The sequence below is a fragment of the Malus sylvestris genome, chromosome 8 (genome assembly GCF_916048215.2).
Source record: "Malus sylvestris chromosome 8, drMalSylv7.2, whole genome shotgun sequence".
NCBI lineage: Eukaryota > Viridiplantae > Streptophyta > Magnoliopsida > Rosales > Rosaceae > Malus > Malus sylvestris.
In genome coordinates this window covers 20,987,086-21,007,893 of record NC_062267.1, presented here as the reverse complement: position 1 = coordinate 21,007,893, position 20,808 = coordinate 20,987,086, and the positions used below count along the sequence as shown (strand labels likewise).

Here is a 20,808-nt window from a genome sequence, read left to right as displayed (position 1 = left end):
GTTGACTAGGACTCCGAATCGAGCCGTGCTGGCCGACACCTGGAAGGTGACGAAGCCATAAAGTGTGATAAAGTGTAACTATGAATAAATTTAAACCTAAAAGTGCCTAAATACACGAGTGCGCGGTGAGCGGGTATGGACCCATTTCACGCGTGATACAGAGCATAAGAAAAGTACAGTGAGCCAAGGTAATGATTATACCAACATAAGGAGCCACCTGAACTGGGAATGCCACATGTCCTCGTCGATACGGAACTTTGCTACTAGAACCTGGAGGGGTGCAAAAATAGAAAGTGTGAGTGGGCAAGAACAAGATTTCCAAAATCATTTCAACTATCAAAGGTAGTAACCCCTCACCACAACCCTATATAGTTTCCTGACAATCACATCACGTAACAATATGGAATCAAAAATGTATTAACAGTAATTCCATAAGTATACCACAACACAGCATCTTATCAACAATATAAATTATCATGTGCTCAATAATCAAAGCTAGTAAATAAGTCGGAGTCACCTATAGTGACCTGTACGACTTATCCATATCTCATCAATCATAATAGCCGGCTCAATAAACATATAACTCATCAACATGCTAGCTGGCTCAATAAACATATATCTCATCAGCATGCTAGCCGGCTCAATAAACATATATCTCATCAGCATGTTAACTGGCTCAATAAACATATATCTCATCAGCATGCTGGTCGGTTCAATAAACATATATCTCGTCAGCATGCTAACCGGCTCAATAAACATATATCTCATCAGCATGCTGGCCGGTTCAATAAACATATATCTTATCAGCATGCTAACTGGCTCAATAAACACATATCTCATCAGCATGCTAGCCGGCTCAATAAACATATATCTCATCAACATGCTAGCCGGTTCAATAAACATATATCTCATCAGCATGCTAACCGGCTCAATAAACACATATCTCATCAGCATGCTAGCCGGTTCAATAAACACATATCTTATCAGCATGCTAGCCGCTAGTCGATTCAATAAACACATATCTCATCAGCATGCTAGCCGGTTCAATAAACATATATCTCATCAGCATGCTAGCCGGCTCAATAAACATATATCTCATCAGCATGCTAGCCGATTCAATAAACATATATCTCATCAGCATGCTAATCGGCTCAATAAACACATATCTCATCAGCATGCTAACTGGCTCAATAAACATATATCTCATCAGCATGTTGGCCGGTTCAATAAACATATATCTCATCAGCATGCTAGCTGAATCAATAAACATATATCTCATCAACATGCTAGTAATATGTCAGTCGGATCCACCTCTTGTGGCCTGTACGGTTGAACCCATAGCTCATCACATATCCCTGCACATGAGTCGGAACCACTTCTAGTGGTCTGCAAGATAGGACTGTGGTGTAAATAAGTACACTCAAGTGCTACGATCACGTGAAGGTTGTGCGATAAATCGCGGGTCACCTACGAGTCGGAGCCACCTATTGTGGTCTGCATGACAAGACTGTGCACCTACCTTGGAACCAAGGTGAGCGTAAGGTGCGAGAGGTGAACATCACATGAAGGATTGTGCCCTGGCCACGGGCGGGAGCACTACTACAAAAGGGCCTTATAGTGTCAGTAATTGCATCGGTTTAATATAATATAGTGGCGCACAAGAGAGTTGCGACACCCACTGAACATGACGTCGGATTTACAAAGCCTGCGTCACTTTTAAACCGACGTAAACATTTAATGTCGTTTATAACCGACACACATTTTAATAATTTTAAATACTGGCGTCGCTTTAAATAAAACAGTGTCGCCTTTAAGCGACATAAATAATGGGTGTCGCATAGAAGCGACAATAATTGTGGTTTTTATATATTTTAAAGCCTGCGTCAGTTTTTTTTTATATTTTAAATCCTGCGTCGGTTCTGAACGACATATATTTTATTTTTTAAAATATTGAAACCCGGTGTCGGTTGTAAGCGACAGATTGATGCTCTTTACATACCCTCCCGTGTGTTTTCCTCTTCTTCTCTTGCATTTATCTCATTCCATCCTCAGATTTACAAGCCTTCCTGTGTTCTCTCTCTTTCACCATTCTTATTTCTTCTTCTCTTTCACCTTCCCATGTCCTTTTCAGATTTGCAAGTTCATTCTTCACAACAGTAAGTTTTTCTTGCTTGTAATATTTTTATTTTCTCCTCTTATGTTTAATTTTTAGTTACAATTTATTTTTGTAAGGAATTTATTTGAGCTGGTTGAGTACATAAAGAATTGATCGACGACGGAATTCTTCCATAATTCAGGTTTCTATCACTAAATTCTTTAATTTTTAAATTGTATAATGCACAAGTTTATTTATTTAAAAATTGTAATTTAAGTAGTTAGATAAATTTCTACTATTTTTGTTAAATTAATTAATATTTAGTCGAATTAATTAATTTTGCCACTTGAATTGTTATGAGAAAATAGAATGAATAATATTTATAAGCATTTATGTTAAATTAACAATATTAAATATAACATAAACTTATAATATTGAGTAATATAAGAATATATTATGTTAAATTAATTTTTTTTTGCACTCTAATTGTTATTTTAATTTGTTGTTATTTTGATAATTTTTTGTTGTTATTTACTAGAATGGATTAGATGAGAATAATTTGAATTGTTATGAGAAAATGGAATGAATAATATTTATAAGCATTTAAGCATTTATGTTAAATTAACAATATTAAATATAACATAAAATTATAATATTGAGTAATATAAGAATATATTATGTTAAATAATTTTTTTTTGCAATTTGAATTTTTATGAGAAAATGGAATGAATAATATTTATAAGCATTTATGTTAAATTAACAATATTAAATATAACATAAACTTATAATATTGAGTAATATAAGAATATATTATGTTAAATTAATTTTTTTTTGCACTCTAATTGTTATTTTAATTTGTTGTTATTTTGATAATTTTTTGTTGTTATTTACTAGAATGGATTAGATGAGAATAATTTGAATTGTTATGAGAAAATGGAATGAATAATATTTATAAGCATTTAAGCATTTATGTTAAATTAACAATATTAAATATAACATAAAATTATAATATTGAGTAATATAAGAATATATTATGTTAAATAATTTTTTTTTGCAATTTGAATTTTTATGAGAAAATGGAATGAATAAAATTTATAAGCATTTATGTTAAATTAACAATATTAAATATAACATAAACTTATAATATTTAGTAATATAAGAATATATTATGTTAAATTAATTTTTTTTTGCAATTTGAATTGTTATGAGAAAATGAAATGAATAATATTTATAAGCATTTATGTTAAATTAACAATATTAATATAACATAAACTTATAATATTTAGTAATATAAGAATATATTATGTTAAATTAATTTTTTTTTTGCAATTTGAATTGTTATGAGAAAATGGAATGAATAATATTTATAAGCATTTAAGCATTTATGTTAAATTAACAATATTAAATATAACATAAAATATAATATTGAGTAAACTTATGCTAAACTAACACCGAGGTGCAGGTTGATGAGCTCTCAATGTATCTCAACATAACATCAACTCACATTAACAATCTACAACTCACCTAGTACTTACCTGGTTGTCATGCGTTCACCTTTGCACTTCAAAGCGTTCTTGTTTGCAGGTAGTATACACAGGGATATGCCACGATGCAATCTAATACTCAAACCATGTCACATCCCGGCCCGGGGCGGACCACTTCCCAGGCCCGCTCCACCACCGTAGCACGATATTGTCCGCTTTGGGCCCCGACCACGCCCTCACGGTTTTGTTTCTGGGAGCTCACGAGCAACTTCCCAGTGGGTCACCCATCTTGTGAGTGCTCTGGCCCCCCTCTCGCTTAACTTCGAAGTTCCAATGGAACCCGAAGCCAGTGAGCTCCCAAAAGGCCTCATGCTAGGTAGGGATGGGAATATACATTTAAGGATCACTCCCCTGGGCGATGTGGGATGTTACAATCCACCCCCCTTAGGGGCCCGACATCCTCGTCAGCACACACGCGGCCAGGGTTAGGCTCTAATACCAATTTTCACATCCCGACCCGGGGCGGACCACTTCCCGGGCCCGCTCCACCACCGTAGCACGATATTGTCCGCTTTGGGCCCCGACCACGCCCTCACGGTTTTGTTTCTGGGAGCTCACGAGCAACTTCCCAGTGGATCACCTATCCTGGAAGTGCTCTGGCCCCCCTCTCACTTAACTTCGAAGTTCCGATGGAACCTGAAGCCAGTGAGCTCCCAAAAAGCCTCGTGCTAGGTAGGGATGGGAATATACATTTAAGGATCACTCCCCTGGGCAATGTGGGATGTTACAAACCATGTCATAGCATAGTCAAATATAGACATATATATAAATACATATATATATATATATATATATATATATAACATGGCGAAACATGCATAATCTATAACGTCCCACTCCCGAACTATTTGCTTCGGGAATAATTATCGGGGACAAGTCCAACTAAACACTAGTCTAATTAACTATCAATACTTACGATTCTTTATTTTAATTTCTTGACTCTTCACACATTGATTTATAACCAACATTCAACCACCAAAAAATAAGGTTAAAACTCATAATTTACACCAATGTTCATTACATTGCTCAATTCTCCAAACAAGGCTATTGTCTCAATTATTTAATCTCATTTATTGTTAGATTGCCTACGTACCCTAAATAGGGAATAAGCCATTCGTAGTTCGCAAAAATCCTCCACATCATTCACAAAAAATTATATGAAATATTCAATTTATAAACGTTTGTGGAGTTGTCAATCTTACACACACACACACACATAGGAGAGAAAAGACCTACTCACCTTAGGTCCGTACTACGACTTCCTCGAACGAATATCAAGATATCATGAACCAACGTCACCTAGAACAATTATCAAATCACGTCTCAGGGTCCTTACCGATAGAATACATAATTTACATAAAACACATCCCTACGTAATTCACTTCGGGAGATTTGCATCTCGGATTTCTGATCCGAAACTTCTAAAGATCCACATTACACTTCTAAAACACCATACTAAAGTTTCATTACGATCCAACGGTTGGATCTCTGCCAATTACCAATTCAAGTGGCAGTCAACATTTTATTTTACGAACTTCCAAATCTAATTCAAGAAGATCCGTAAATCAGATTCCCAATCCGTAAGCTTCTATGGTACTCAAATATTATGTACTATAATTTATTAAAGTTTGGTGACGATCCAATGGTTGGATCGTCGATTACTATTCTAATCGAGTGGTGGACCTTAATGGAACTTCGCCGGATTCTGCAGATTTTGCAGATTTCCGGGCAATCTTTGGAACTCCATATCTCACTTGTTTCTCAACCAAATTCAACCCATAATATACCAAATCGAAGATAGAGAAATGGAGAACAAAATTATACCAGTTTGGAGTCCAAATGGTGGTCGGAGGTGTCCGAAAAATGGTCTGAAAGAAGGCTGTCCGCGGGAAAACTGGTAATTCGCCGGAATTTCTGGGCAACATTTCAACGTCCATAACTTTGTCAATACTCAACGAAATCAAATGATTCAAAAGCAAAAATCATATTTTTCGACGAGATGAAGAGATTAGTACCTTACACGATGGATAATTCGCCTTGGTTTGGCCGGAAAATGCCTCGAAAGTGGTAGAGGTCGCCGGAAACTGGGCAAACTTTAAATCGTTATAACTTTCTCATTTCTCCACCAAATCACACAATCCAAACATGAAAATTCATCTACACAACATGAGGAATCGGTTTATACCTATGACCAAGGCCAAATAGGCTGGGAAGAACTTCAATTTCGTTAAAACCCGTCGGAAACCCTATACTTGGGTGAACTTCGATTCTTCTTCCTCGGTGCTCCAACGAGGTCAAGGTTGGTCAAGATTTTCTCCTGGGATGATGGGCTACAAAGCCCAAGTGGTGGTGTCGGCCATTGCTTTGCCAATTCGCCGGAAAAATGAAAAGGGTGGCCGGAACACCATTGGTTTTCATCGGGTTTTGTGGCCTCGAACCGCTACGTACAGAGGTTAACCAAGGTGGTTCTTGGGTGGGTTTTGTAGAGGGAAATGATAGCTTCAAGATGGTGGTGGTGGCTTCGAAAACTCCACCGGAGTTGGCCGGAATCGGCCTTAGAAAATGGGTGGTCGTGAGTGGAAAAACACCACGGGAAAGCTCCAGCTTTCCCTTTTTTTTTTTCTTTTTCTTTTCTGATTGGCTGGAGGCTTTGTCCTCCTTTTATGTGATTGGTTCCCTTTTCTCTTTGCTTAAAGGCTGATTGGTTAGTCTTCCCACAAGGTGGGAGTTCAAATAATTTAACTCCTTTAAATAACCAACTTCAAACGTCCGTAACTATACCGTTATAGTTCGGACTCGCAAACGGCTTTCACCTATGTGTTCGTAGTGACGAGTACTACGAGGATATGCTTAAAGAATAAGTCATACGCTGCTCTAACCGATGATCAACGAAAGTCAAAGTCCTTGCCTCTAGGGCATTTTCATAAATTCACGCTTCTAAAATTAATAAAAATGTAAAATTTGGGACCGGCTGTCACATAAGGAGTGTAGCTGTTAAAAATCATCAAAATTAGAGTTAAAATAACCGTTAAATCGTGATTTTTAGTTTAGCGCCGTCGAAAAGGTATGTTCCGTTACTTGATATTTGAATGTTTGTTTTTTGCGATTTTTGGTGTATGCGAACTCGAAGCATATATAAACAAGTTTGACGGTTGGATCATTGAAACTAGTTTCGTACAATGCGGTATCCATCAAAACAATAGATTCACTAACACTTGGAGTTTATTTATACTTCATTAAGTATAACATAAGATTTTGTGATATCCACTTGTGTAAATATTTTAAATTGACGATCAAATTAATTCATTGTATTCATATAGGGTCAAGGGGTGTAGCTCTAAAAAATCATCAAAATCGGAGTTAAAACTACCGTTAAATCGTGATTTTTAGTTTAGCGCCGTCGAAAAGGTATGTTCCGTTACTTGATATTTGAATGTTTGTTTTTTGCGATTTTTGGCGTATGCGAACTCGAAGTATATACAAACAAGTGTAACGGTTGGATCGTTGAAACTAGTTTCGTACAATGCGTTTCCCATCGAAATGATAAATTCACTAACACTTAGAGTTTATTTATACTTTCATTAAGTATAACAGAAGATTTGTGGTATCCACTTTTGTAAACATTTTAAATTGACGATTGAATCCATTCCTTGTATTCATATAGGATCTAGGAGTGTAGCTGTAAAAAATCATCAAAATCAGAGTTAAAATAACCGTTAAATCATGATTTTTTTCGTTTATAACCGTTGAAAAGGTTTGTCATGTTACTTGATCTCTGAATGTTTGTTTTTTGCGATTTTTGGCGCATGCAATCTCGACGCATATACAAACAAGTTTGACGGTTGGATCGTTGAAACTAATTTTGTACAATGCATATCTCATTAAAACGTTAGATTCCCTAACACTTAGATTTTATTTATACTTTCATCAAGTATAACAGAAAATTTTGTGGTATCCACTTGTGTAAATATTTTAAATTGACGATTGAATCAGTTCCTTGCATTCATATAGGATCCAGGAGTGTAGCTGTAAAAAAATCATCAAAATCGGAGTTAAAATAACCGTTAAATCGTGATTTTTTCGTTTATAACCGTCGAAAATTTTGTCCCTTTACTTGGTCTTTGAAGGTTTGTTTTTTGCGATTTTTGGCATATGCGATCTCGATGCATATACAAACAAGTTTGACTGTTGGATTGTTGAAACTAGTTTGTACAATGCGTATCTCATTAAAACGTTAGATTCCCTAACACTTAGATTTTATTTATACTTTCATCAAGCATAACAAAAGATTTTGTGATATCCACTTGTGTAAATATTTTAAATTGATGATCGAATTAGTTCCTTGTATTCATATAGGATCCAGGAGTGTATCTGTAAAAAATCATCAAAATCGGAGTTAAAATAACCGTTAAATCGTGATTTTTTCGTTTATAACCGTCGAAAAGTTTTGTCCCGTTACTTAATCTATGAAAGTTTGTTTATTGCAATTTTTGGCGTATCCGATCTCGACACATATACAAACAAGTTTGACGGTTTGATCATTGAAACTAGTTTCGTGCAATGCGTATCCCATCAAAACAATAAATTCACTAACACTTGAGTTAATTTATACTTTCATTAAGTATAACATAAGATTTTGTGGTATCCACTTGTGTAAATGTTTTAAATTGACAATCGAATTAGTTCATTGTATTCGTATAAGGTCAAGGAGTGTAGCTGTAAAAAATCATCAAAATCGGAGTTAAAACTACCGTTAAATCGTGATTTTTCGTTTATATCCGTCGAAAATGTTTGTCTCGTTACTTGATCTCTGAATGTCTTTTTTTTTGCGATTTTTGGCGTATGCGATCTTGAAGCATAAACAAACAAGTTTGACGGTTGGATCGTTGAAATTAGTTTCGTACAATGCGTATCCCATCGATTTCAATCGTATATATATTTATTAACTAGATTTAATTTTATTTATTTTGTACGTATAACACTTAAGAAATTTAATGGTATGTATATTTATTAAGTAGCTTTAAATTTATTATTGTAGTTCAGGTCGGATTTTTGTTTGAAAAATATATTATTGTGGTTTTTATTTTTTAAAATTTGAATTTGAAAGGAGTAAAAATTACATTTTCAGTATATTTCATAATAAATTTTTTTTTTAAATGCTTTGCACCCAAAACCACTTTGCGTGACGTCAAAATGTATACCTAGGTCGCGCCATGTAAAAAATAGGCGCTTTTTTTTAATTTTCGCAGCAAACCGTGCAATTGAAAAACTGTTTGTCTTCTCTCTCTCTCACTCGGTCTCTCTCTTCTTCCCGTAGCTTCCTCCTCATCCTTCCTCCCCATCGCTCATTTCAGCCGGTCCTCATCCTTCTCATCCTTCCCTCTTGCTTATCGCTTCTTTCCATCGCTCATCTCAGCCATTCCCGACTGCAAACTGTGCGACTGCAAACCGTGCCATAGATTCATCTCAGAATCAGGTATCTATCTTGTCTTAATTCTTAATTTTTCTTCTTTCTAAGGTCAGAATCAAGCTTTAATGCCTTAAGTTTAAGATTTTGGTATTGTAATTAGATTCAATTTGGAAAGTTAAATTAGAAATTGGGGGTTTTAGTGTTAAATCGAATTTTAGGGTTAGAATTCAATATTGGCGAAGTCCTTCAACAGTATTGGTGGATTCTTCACCCTCTGCAACCAGCCATAGATCTCACACTCTGCAACTAGCTAAGTTTTTGTAAGTTGATTGCAATTTTTTCTTCGTTCCCTTGTATTGGTAAGGTTCTTCTGTGTTGTCTTCGACATGTTGTTTTCATCTGCATCACTTAGTTATATGTGCCGGTGTTCGGTTCAACTTAATTTCTTGGGGTTGTGGTTGTGGATATATTGGAGAAAATGGTGTGTGAAATAAAGTACTTGTTTCTAATATTAGGATGCATGGAAGGAAACAATTCCAATATTCTAATTTACACATTGAGATCTTATAATTTATTGTTTGAAGGTTGATGTAAAAAGTGTTTATTTTTTCAATGACTATTTATTTTTCGAATTGGATGGTTCATGTGAATTTAGTTTAGGATGATGAACAATAGCATAACAGGATTGGGACTTTCGTTTTGATGGAGAAAACATAGAAAGTGGGAAGGGAAAAAGTTATTTGTGAGATGTATTGAGCAACGTAGTCTTGTTCTGATCGCAGCAATTTTTTTCTTCTTTCTTATGTTAATTTGTTACTGAGTTTGATATTTGAAATTCATCTGATTTGCAGTACATACATGGTCTAGCTGCTCGAGGAGTTCATTATATACATCGGGTTGGACAGAGCCTACATCAGTGAGACCTTTTTCACCTTCATCTTCTTATCTTTTGTATTGGTAAGGTTCTTCTGTGTTGTCTTCGACATATTGTTTTCATCTGCATCACTTATCAGTAAGTGGTGATAATTTCCTTTTTGTCTACACCGTTTCATATTTTTAAAAATTATTTGTTTTTTTTATTTGTTACTTTAATTGAATTGAGATTTGGCTTCATGCTGGTATAAACTATATTGTTGTTATTGTGGTTTAATCTTATCCAAAATTGTCCGATTTGGTTAGATAAAAATCTTCTGAGCATGCAAAAGCACCCCTTTCTGATCTATAACCCATATAGCCTTTTTTTTTAATATTGTTCTGGGGTTCCTAATACAGAAAGCACCCCTGATTGATTTTTATCTTGGGTGACATTTTTTATTTGATTCTTGAGTCTTGACATACATACACAAATTCCTTTGTTGTTAATATTTGACATGAGCACATTGGGTTTGGTTGTTGAGTTCATATTTTCTCAGATGTTTCACTCCCATCAATGAATTATAGTTTATCATGTGTACTTTGGGTTTTGGCTGTTAATGTTTGACATGAGTACTCTGGGTTTTGTTGGCTGAAATGTTCTTTAAAATCATAGTTATGACTTTGGTATCGAGCCTTGACCCATTTGCTGCTAGCTAAAATATTTGATTAACCAAAATGAAGTTACCATCTTATCATCTTATTTTCAAGTGCCTCTACTGTTGTAGTTGTAAACTCAAAATTATGGTGATATTGGATTGCTAATTGGATCTGACGATAATATTAAAGTATGAACTGGCTAATTGGAGATGATGATGATTCAAAGTCTAAAGGATCACAAAACTGACCAGCATCGTCTTGTCTGATGTTTGCTACATACACCCATCAACAAGAAAGCACATAAGATAATGAGTACAAAATAGCTCATTACTATATCCAGATTGGCAAATTCTAGGCAGAAACAGGATGGTCCATCTTGTTTGGGGTTTGTGGAGTGTTCTGAATAGATTTTAAACACTTGGGATTCTTTACAATATGAGTTTCTTTATTTGTGGATGGTCCATCTTAACTATTACTATAGTAGTATTTTAGCCGAGTATATATTTTGCATAGTTTATTAACCCTCCAAATCAGGAAAGTAAAGGCAAGTAAAGGCCAAAAGGCGAGGATGAAGGTTTTCAGATCCTAAATGAAGTCCTGGATCAGAAGTTTGGTCGTTGTCATGGCAATGTTGTTCGGTGTATAGGGAAGGCGCGGGTTCATGAGATGGGTGCCTCCTCTTCCAGATCGACCACATGAGAGGTCAATGCCCTAAAAGAGGAAGTGACAACCTTAAAAGGTCAGCTTGTGGCCCAGGACGAGCAAATGAGGGTTATTGTACGGGCCTTACAGATGTCCGGCCTCCAAATCATGATGCCAGCACCTCATCTTGCTCCACCTTCGACCTCCCAACCATTTCACCCAGCCGATAACCAGTAGCCTGAAGACTACTTGTAGTTTTTTTCTTTTTTGTTCGGACATCTTGTATGTACATTTTCATATCTTTTATAATTAAATACTTTTTTCTTGGTTTATTAATTATTGTTTAGAATTTAATTACAATATTTATTAAAATTTTTTTTTTTTTTTTTTTGCCAAAAAAAAGGGTTTGCGCGACGAAGAAGTATCCTACGTCGCGCAAAGCAGGTTTGTGCGACGCAGGTCCTACGTCTCGCAAAACTACTTTGCGCGACGTAGATTACTTCTGCGTCGCGCAAACCTTACTGTCATTACCTTGGCGCGACAGTTGGCGCGCGACGAAGGTTCGTTGCGCTAATTTTTGCGTGACATTTTTTGGACTTTGTGTGACGAATGACCTGTGTCGCGCAAAGTGTTTTTCCTACTAGTGGTAAAATGTTTGCTGAACCACTCCCAATCCTTCGACTATTCCTGCAACTCGATTGGAACATGTAGGCGAGCAATCTCCCAATCATCCCACCGCTTAAAATACGTGTGAAAACTATTCTTCAAATGTTTGTACCGGGTTGCTAAAGACTCCTCTAAGTAGGCCATGGCCTCAGGGGATATATCCTGAAGATCATAAATGACCTACGAATATGAAAAACAATAAAATAATAGTAAGAAATTTAATAATATTAAGATAATATATTTTGGTTTTTAATATTTGTAAACAAAATTTAAAAAAAAATGATCAAGGGTAAAAGTTAATATACTAACCGACAACTTGTCTCGCACCAGTTTCTTCGTCTCCTCGGGAATTTCTGCCCAAGATTGCTACTGAAAAGGACAATTTTGTCGAATAACAACACCACAGCTACTAACGACGCTGCTATGCTGCTGTGAGGTGGCCGCTCCACGATGTCGCGGGTCATACGCAATCTTGATCTTGGAGGCAGCCTGATGTATGCTATGTGCCTGCTTCAGGATTCGACTAGGCCCCTGGTGTTTTTTTTAGCTGGCCAAAAATACTTAAATGGTGAAAACCCTAAGCTTAAATTTGTACAAAAAATTCGACACAACCTCCCCTAATAGTATAGCATTTCCCAAAACCTTAAAACAGTAATTCACAACCCGCAACATATTTTCATAATCCAGCAAATTTTCACCATCATAAAAATAATAGTTTTAAAATGAAAAAAAAAACAACGTAGTGAGAATTAGAAAAAAAAACTACTTGGTTGGGAAACCTCATCCTTGACTCTAGATGCCAAGGAAGTGTGATCAGAAGGCTCCGTCTTGCGACGGCGCCGGTGAGGGCGCCGTACACTGAGCGGCTGAACCGACACTGATGTCGTCAATGAGACAAGCACCTAGGACGCCATAGGAGTAGCCTCAGTAAGGGGTGTAGGCTCCCCAATCAATGGAGCACTCACGCCTGGAGCAGTAGATGCTGATAATGCGGGAGGCACATTGGTCACACTCCGACGATGAGTGATCAACTACAACATCTATACACTTTTTGAACCATAAAAATATAACATTAGAAACTAATCCTTTCTTGCATTTGAAACTAGAAGAAAAAAACAAAGAAAACTGAACAAATAAACCATGTGTGAAAAAAGCAAAGAAAACTGAATAAACATTAACCGAAGGTTAAAAAGTGTATTGAATCCAAGGCAGCATAATTGATTAAAAAGAGTCAAACCTAAACCAAGAGACCTATCCGAATCTGTCAAACCCCCAACCCAACTTTCTATTTGTTAGTCTGTATGTACATTTTTTGTGTGTGTGCATGTGTATACGATGTTCAAATCAGATACGGTGACCTAAAATTGTAGTTGTATAATACAAAGTAGTGTGACGCATGTTAAATTTTAACCAAAATTCGTAAATAAATGCACACATAGATGCTTAAAAAAAGATGGTTGAATTAACTGGTAAAGGAATGTAACATTCTAATTCAGTCCATGTTGAAAACAAATGAAAATGTAATTCTTATTTTGGCCAATCTGCTCTGTAACACTGTAAAAAAATGGGCAAATAAGGTCTAGTTTATAGTCCATGTTGAAAACAAATGAAAATGTAATTCTTATTTTGGCCAATCCGCTCTGTAACACTGTAAAAAAAAGGGCAAATAAGGTCTAGTTTACAGAGCTATTTATCACAAATATTATTAGTTTATCATAATCAATGAACTCCCATTTCAATATGCTAGTTTGCTGGTCTGTTACTCTCCCTTTCACATTGTACCTAAATGACCCCATACTGTGTGCTCTATCTTTCTCTCTCTCACCTTGTTTCATACAGTTAGCAGGGACATCAAATTCTAGATTATCTGCAAAAGATTACAATGATCATATGACTCTTGTTCGTGCATATGAAGGATGGAAATATGCTGAAAGAAAACAAACAGAAACCAACACGGCAAAGAAAACTGATCCTTTCTTGCATTTGAAACTAGAAGAAAAAAGCAAAGAAAACTGAACAAATAAACCATGGTTGCACAGGTCAGCTGCAAAATCAGGGTACATCCGATCGAATTCTTTACATGCCTCTCCATCTGCAGGATGCCTCATAACATCGTCATTTACCCATCCTTCTTTATGTCATCTCATGTTGGTTTCAGTATGCATCGACATGTACAATCGTTGCAACTTAGGCTTCAATGGAAGATAACGCATTACTTTTTGTGGAATCTTGGTCTTTCTATTCTGTGATGTCATTTTAAACCTCAACTTATTGCAAACAGGGCATTTATCCAACTGTTTGTTCTCCTTATAGAACAATATACAATTATTTACACATGCGTGAATTTTTTCATACCCCAATGCGAGACCCTTCAACACTTTTTGGGCACTTTTATGATCTTCAAGTAAACAATTCTCCTTTAGAAGCATCCTCTTAATAACTCCCAAAAAGTAATCTAAACACTTGTTTGACAAACGAAACTTCATCTTACCATACATCAACTCCACAATTGCTGTGAGCACCGAAAAGTTCTCGTAACCCGGATATAATTCTTGCTTGACATTTTTCAATAGTTTTTCATAGTTTTTTAATGCCTTATGTCCATGGTTGGACGGCAGTCATCTCCCCCTTCCTGATTGGTGTTGCTCGAGGCGTATGGATAAACGTCATTTAGAATATTCATAACTTGTTCACTAGGATCCACATTAGATTCAACAGTCTCCACTCGTGTCACGTATGAAGACGAAGTTTAGTCTAATCGTTCTCCATGATGATACCAAGTAGTATAGATCTCCATCATCCCATGTCTTACTAAATGAAATCGAACATTTTCGAATGTCTCCCACATTGAGTTGTTACACCTCCTACATGGATATCAAATATGAGTTGAACCTAGGTTGTGTCTAGTTGCGAATTCAATGAACTCATCTATTCCATCCAAGTACACAACAACACATCTATTATGACTATGTATCCACTGTCTGTCCATTTTGTCTGCAATCCCAATAAAAGTACAAGAATTACAACAACTTCAACTATTGTCTTGTCACCTTATTCCTCCGTTAAGGGCCCTATCCATTCAGGAATGCACAATTATGTGCCGTAATTTACGATTCCAATGGATTAAATTTCGACGTGGGCTAATTTTGGCAGCATCTCCTTACAGTTCTTCAAGTGCAAACCGTAGATACATAATATCCACTGTGTACTCGAAGAACATCAGGAAATGTTACCAAATTTCCACTATCGAAACCTAATCCTTGAACCGCAAACTACAACACATAACTATGCATTCCTAAACTGTCCAAAAAATGGGATAATTCAAGAATTAATTGGACCGCAGTCATGCTTTCACATCCATACACGAAATCCAACTAATCCTCAAACTGGAAACTAAGCTTTTCTTGAAAAAAGTGTACGAAGTTAAATAGTATTAATTTTGTACAACACAAAACAATTTTGTACGTGATGTACAAAAATTTGTGCATACAAATAAATTAAATCACAATAATTACTAAAACTAAATAAAATAGATAAAATTAATAAAGATCAATTACAAATTCAATCCCAAAAAACTCCAACATGACCAAAAAAGGGCATAGCACGCAGGCGAAGGTACACAATAACAAGTATAAGGAATCTGAAGTTAGTTGCTCAAAAATTGGTGTTCATATGTGATAAGGGTGGCTATGGAATTGTCTCGAAAATTACAGCCCAATATCAAAGTGAGAACACAGATCTAGTTTATTTTCATAACCAACGAACATATCATGTTTATTCAAGTGAAATGTTCAGCTGACTGTAAATATGGACAAGGAAATGCTCAACTGATAAAACAGAATGGAATTTGGGGTATGCCTATGTGTATCCAGCAGCTAAACATTATCCATGCCAACCTAACCTTCAAACTATAATAAAGCTACAAATACCCTATGTGGATGCAAATTTTCGCTTTCTCCTTCTTTAACAAAATTGCACCTACAAAACAATCAACATCTTTGGTCAAGGCCAAAAGCCTCACGCACTCACGATGAATGGGGGGGGCTTTGGCCGAAGAACTTCTGATGCCAAAGTTAGCATTTTAGAGAGAAAAGTGTTTGGAGAGTTTTTTGGGAGTTTTGCAAGAGTGTGTAACCTTCGTTTTTAGAGAAAATGGGGTCATATATATAGCACATGGCATGTCCCCTTTGGAGAAACGGTCGCCGGCCCTTCGGAGAAAAGGTCGCCGGCCCTTTGGGGTGTTTTTGGTGTGTAATGGGTGATTTAATTGGTGATTAATGGATTAATTAGGAATTAATCCATTAATTAGCCAATTAATCTCCATTTATATGGAATGTTATGTAGGTTATGAAATAATTACATAAGATGAGGATGGATGAGATAATTTTGAATTGGTTACCTATTTTGGACACTTTTGGCTTGATTGAAGGACGATTGTCCACTGCTCACGCATAGGAAATCTAGTGTGATTCGAGGGTAAATTTGTCTTTTTCACCAAAAATCCACGTGTTGCCTTGTGATTATTTTTTACTCCACACCCTACTTTCAGCTCAAATGCTAAATCATACATTCATATCCTCCTAAACGAAGGAAAAAATACATTTCAGTTTATTCTAGTTGGCAGTTTCAATGCATGAACATTGCACATAACCCCACTATGACTGATTCTAAACCTAACCAAGATTACAACACAGAGAAGTGACAATCCGTCAATGTTATCAATACACAGCTCTATAATTACCAATGGTTGTCTCCACAAAGACCGATGCACACACATTAGTATACTAACATCCACATGAATCCTAATTGTATAAACACCATTCACACTCACAAGTTACTTTAAGAATTAAACGTGTTTAAGAAGAAAACATATCAATTACATAGAATTTCCTTTCAGAATTCGGAATAATGTAAAAAATGAAAAGCACAATCATATATGCTATGTACTTATCATGCAGCTCAATCACTTTTCTAACAAAAAAATGGTATATGCCTTGACCATCTTTTCTTTTATTTTTATACATTCATGTAATGGTATTCGACAATTAATTGTACGTGAACGCTGACTTTTTTGTTCCCCCACAGGCAGAGAAAAAGGATGTGGTTGGTTTGCAGGAACAGGTAATTTCAGGAACATTGCACATGTGGAACTTTTGATTTGCTTGAGGACACTAATATGATTGTGCTTTTCAGGTTTTTGTTAGAAAAGTGATTTAGCTGCATGATAAGTACATAGTATATATAATTGATAAGTGATTGAGCTGCAGCTCAATCATATATGCATGATAAGAACAAAAAAGATCAAATTTTTCAATATATTGGGTAATATTAACCAAAATTTCAATACAATCATATATAAAAAATGGAAGAATAACATAGAGGTTTTGAATCACCTAAGTGTGATCAGGCAGCTATAGAGGTCTACAGGTGAGGAAGAGTGGAAGACAGCTATGGAGCTTTTAACTTGTGTTAGAAAACATGAAAGAAAGATAAGAAGTGACATTTCCATGTTGACTTTGCGCGACAAAGCTAGGCGTTGCGCAAAGCTGTTTTGCACAACCTAGGTGCACCTGCGTCGCACAAAGTTGGGAAAACAAGGGTAAAGCATTCTTGGTTTGGTGCCAAAATCTTACGCGACGCACAAAACGTCGTGCAAACGGCCTTTGCGAAACGAAGGCTGGCATCGCGCAAAACAGTTTTACGTAACGTAGGTTGCGCAAAGGACATTTACGCGACGTTTTGTGTTGAGCATTGGACAAATAAACTTTGCGCGACGAAATTTGCTGCGTCGCACAAGTTGCCGTTGCGCAAACATGTTTTTCTACTAGTGGCAGTTCTAGAAATTGCTAAGCTGATAAAATAACATCAAGTGAAAAGATGCATACTATTTTTCTTCCATAGGCAAGAAAGGAGTAGATTGTTGGGCAAGATGCCCTTGGTCACCAAAGAGAATTCTCCCCAAACCATTGTCATCAAAACAAAGAAAAAATGAATTCTAGATCATTCATATTTTTGCAAGTACACTTGGAACTCAAACCTCTCCAGGTCCCAAACCCATGACGCTATCAGGAGCAGCTCCTTCCAAATAGCCACCAAGTTTTTTCCTATCATAGTTTATTGTTTGAAAAAAAAACATATATATACAAACAGAGTAAAAAAATCAATTATTAGTAACAACTAACAATGCAAAACATCAAAATGAAAGACACACCCAAAGATGACTGAAGCCTGCATAGAATTACGTGTTGGTGCGTAATATGCATGTAATATCCCACATTAACCAACAGAGAGAGGGTGATGTGCCTTATATGTACATGCCCACCTCCATATAGCACGAGACCTTTTGGGAGCTCACTGGCTTCCGATTCCATCGGAACTCCGAAGTTAAAAGAGTTCGGCCGAAAGCAATCCCAGGATGGGTGATCCACTGGAAAGTTCTCGCGTGAGTTCCTAGAAACAAAATCGTGAGGGTGTGGCTGGGGCTCAAAGCGAACAACATCATACTACGATGGAGTCGAGACTGGATGTGACAGAATGGTATCAGAGCCAATATGCCGTGTAGTGCGAGTATACCAACGAGGACGTCGCGCGCCTAAGGGGGTAGATTATAACATCCAACATCGACCAACGGAGAGGGGGTGATGTGCCTTTTATGTACATGCCCACCTCCATATAGCACGAGGAATCCCAGGATGGGTGACCCACTGGGAAGTTCTTGTGTGAGTTCACAGAAACAAAACCGTGAGGGCGTGGCCGGGGCCTAAAACGGACAATATTGTGCCACGGCGAAGTCGAGACTAGGATGTGACAATGCATTAGTAATAGTTGGCTCTTTTTTTTTTTTCTTGCCTCATTTTTAGCTAAGCCCGTGGAACTCTATTTTAATTTCACTTTGCCTCATGTAACTCAAAAGTCACCACTTTACTCCTTCAAACTCAAAATTTGATCCACTTTACCATATTCCGTTTCTTCTGTCAAATTCGCCCCATTTTGATCCAACTTTGCCCCCTGAAACTTGACCTTGATCTTACTTTACCCCTTGAAACTCAAAAGTCAATCATTTTACTCTATGAAACTCAAAAGTCGCTCCATATTGTCTTGATTATGTTAATTCTATTCAAAAGCCATCAAGCATGCATACGCACGCTGCTTTAAACTTCTCTCTCTCCCTCTTTCTCTAAGATTGATTTGCTATCCGCGGATTTGGAGCAAATTCCATTATGTGGGCTTGATTTAGATGCACCATGCTAATTAGTTTTTTTTTTTTTTTTTTTTTTTTTTCCAAATCTCTACAACTCAAGCACAACAACCCAAAAATATTTCAATCCTTAAGTTCTTTTTTTTAACTTAATATTTTCTAACTCTGTTGAATGTTAACACATAGTGGAGATTTATAATCAAATCCATTTCCACCATGTGTTAACATTCAACATTTCATAGTGGACGTTTATAAAATGCCAACTTTTGAGTTTCTGGGGCAAAGTGGGATGAAAATCTAGTTCTAAGGGGCAAATTGGAAATAAAATCGAGTTCCATATGGCATAGCTAAAAATAAGCCTATGATATTACATTTTTACACATCCACGTTAGCAACTTTAACGATTATTTGACAGAAGAAACAGAAATATGATAAAGTGGAACGAATTTTAAGTTTAAGGATTGAAGTATTGACTTTTGAGTTACAGAGAACAAAGTGAGATCAAAATCGATTGCTAGAAGCGTAGCCAAAAATAACTTCTTTTTTTTCTTTAATGAATTTTTTTTTTCAATTTTTTTTCTTTAATGAATGCGATTTATCCATTTTGTTGATAAAAACTCTCGTTGAGGCCCCTTGCACTCGCAGCCCATCCAAATGAAAGAGAAAAAATGGGCCATTTACACTTTTATGTCCCTGCGATTTAAGCTTCGCGGAACAGTTTGGAAGACTTCAGATTGACAAAAACAACCCTTAAACTTACATATCTTTTCAACCTTGGTCCATATATCAGTTTAATCATCAAGTTAATCGTTTGTATTTATCTAGTGCATTCACTAGCATTGCGATGTTGGGTTGGTGACATAAAATTTAACGGTTCGGTTTGGTTCGATTTTAACTAATACTGTCATTAAAACCAAATGAAACCATATCATTGTTACTCGGTTTAGTTTGTCAGTTTAACCATATCCACAACGTCAATAAAAAAAAAAGTCTAATATCTCAAGAGTTTTAATTTTTTAAACATCCACATATCCCACACATTTCAATTCAATCAAAATGTTAAGTTTTGGAACATTAAAATGTCATCTAATCAACTAGGTAGGACTAAGTTTTAGTTAAGTAAAATATCCTTCTAGCAAACGATTTATTAATTATAACTTCATATAAGCATAAAATGCAAACAAATTTCTAATCATTCATAACACTTACAATTATAATATGCGTGTGATAAGACCTCCAATCAATATGTAATACATTGACATGTGCAGTGGCGAAGCCATGAACTGTTGAGGGGAGGGGCGAACTTAAGAGTGCAAGGTTCAAAAAAATGGCAACAATCAAATCTTTTTATATAGTAATGTCTTTCATAATTTATCATTACAAACAAATTACAATTGTTGCCTGCGAAGTTTCATGTCATGAAAACGTCGTATAATAGGCTCATTATCAATAAAAATAAATACTTCTTTCTCAATATAAACTCAGTGACCCTTTGTTGGGAACTACCCAGAATACTTGAAGAAAGAATATCAAAAATATTCGAAGAAAGTCTACTCGGAATATTCGAAAGAGGACTAGCCAAAATATTCAAAGGAGGACTAGCCGGAATATTCAAAGGAGAACTGGCCGAAATATTTGAAGAAGGATTTAAGCACTGTTTCATAGTACCGTTTCATTATGTCACTGTATAATAAGAAAAAAAAGTCTTAGACTCTTAACCCTAGAGTAAAATATAGTATAT

The 20,808-nt window shown here is 36.0% G+C and overlaps 1 long non-coding RNA gene across 1 annotated transcript; it reads left to right on the top strand.

The window, feature by feature from the left end:
- The first annotated feature begins 8,890 nt into the window (after positions 1-8,890).
- Positions 8,891-11,539, top strand: LOC126631113 (uncharacterized). Its single transcript, XR_007626240.1, has 2 exons — positions 8,891-9,115; positions 9,901-11,539. It is a non-coding gene; the product is annotated as an uncharacterized LOC126631113 (long non-coding RNA).
- Positions 11,540-20,808: the final 9,269 nt, after the last annotated feature.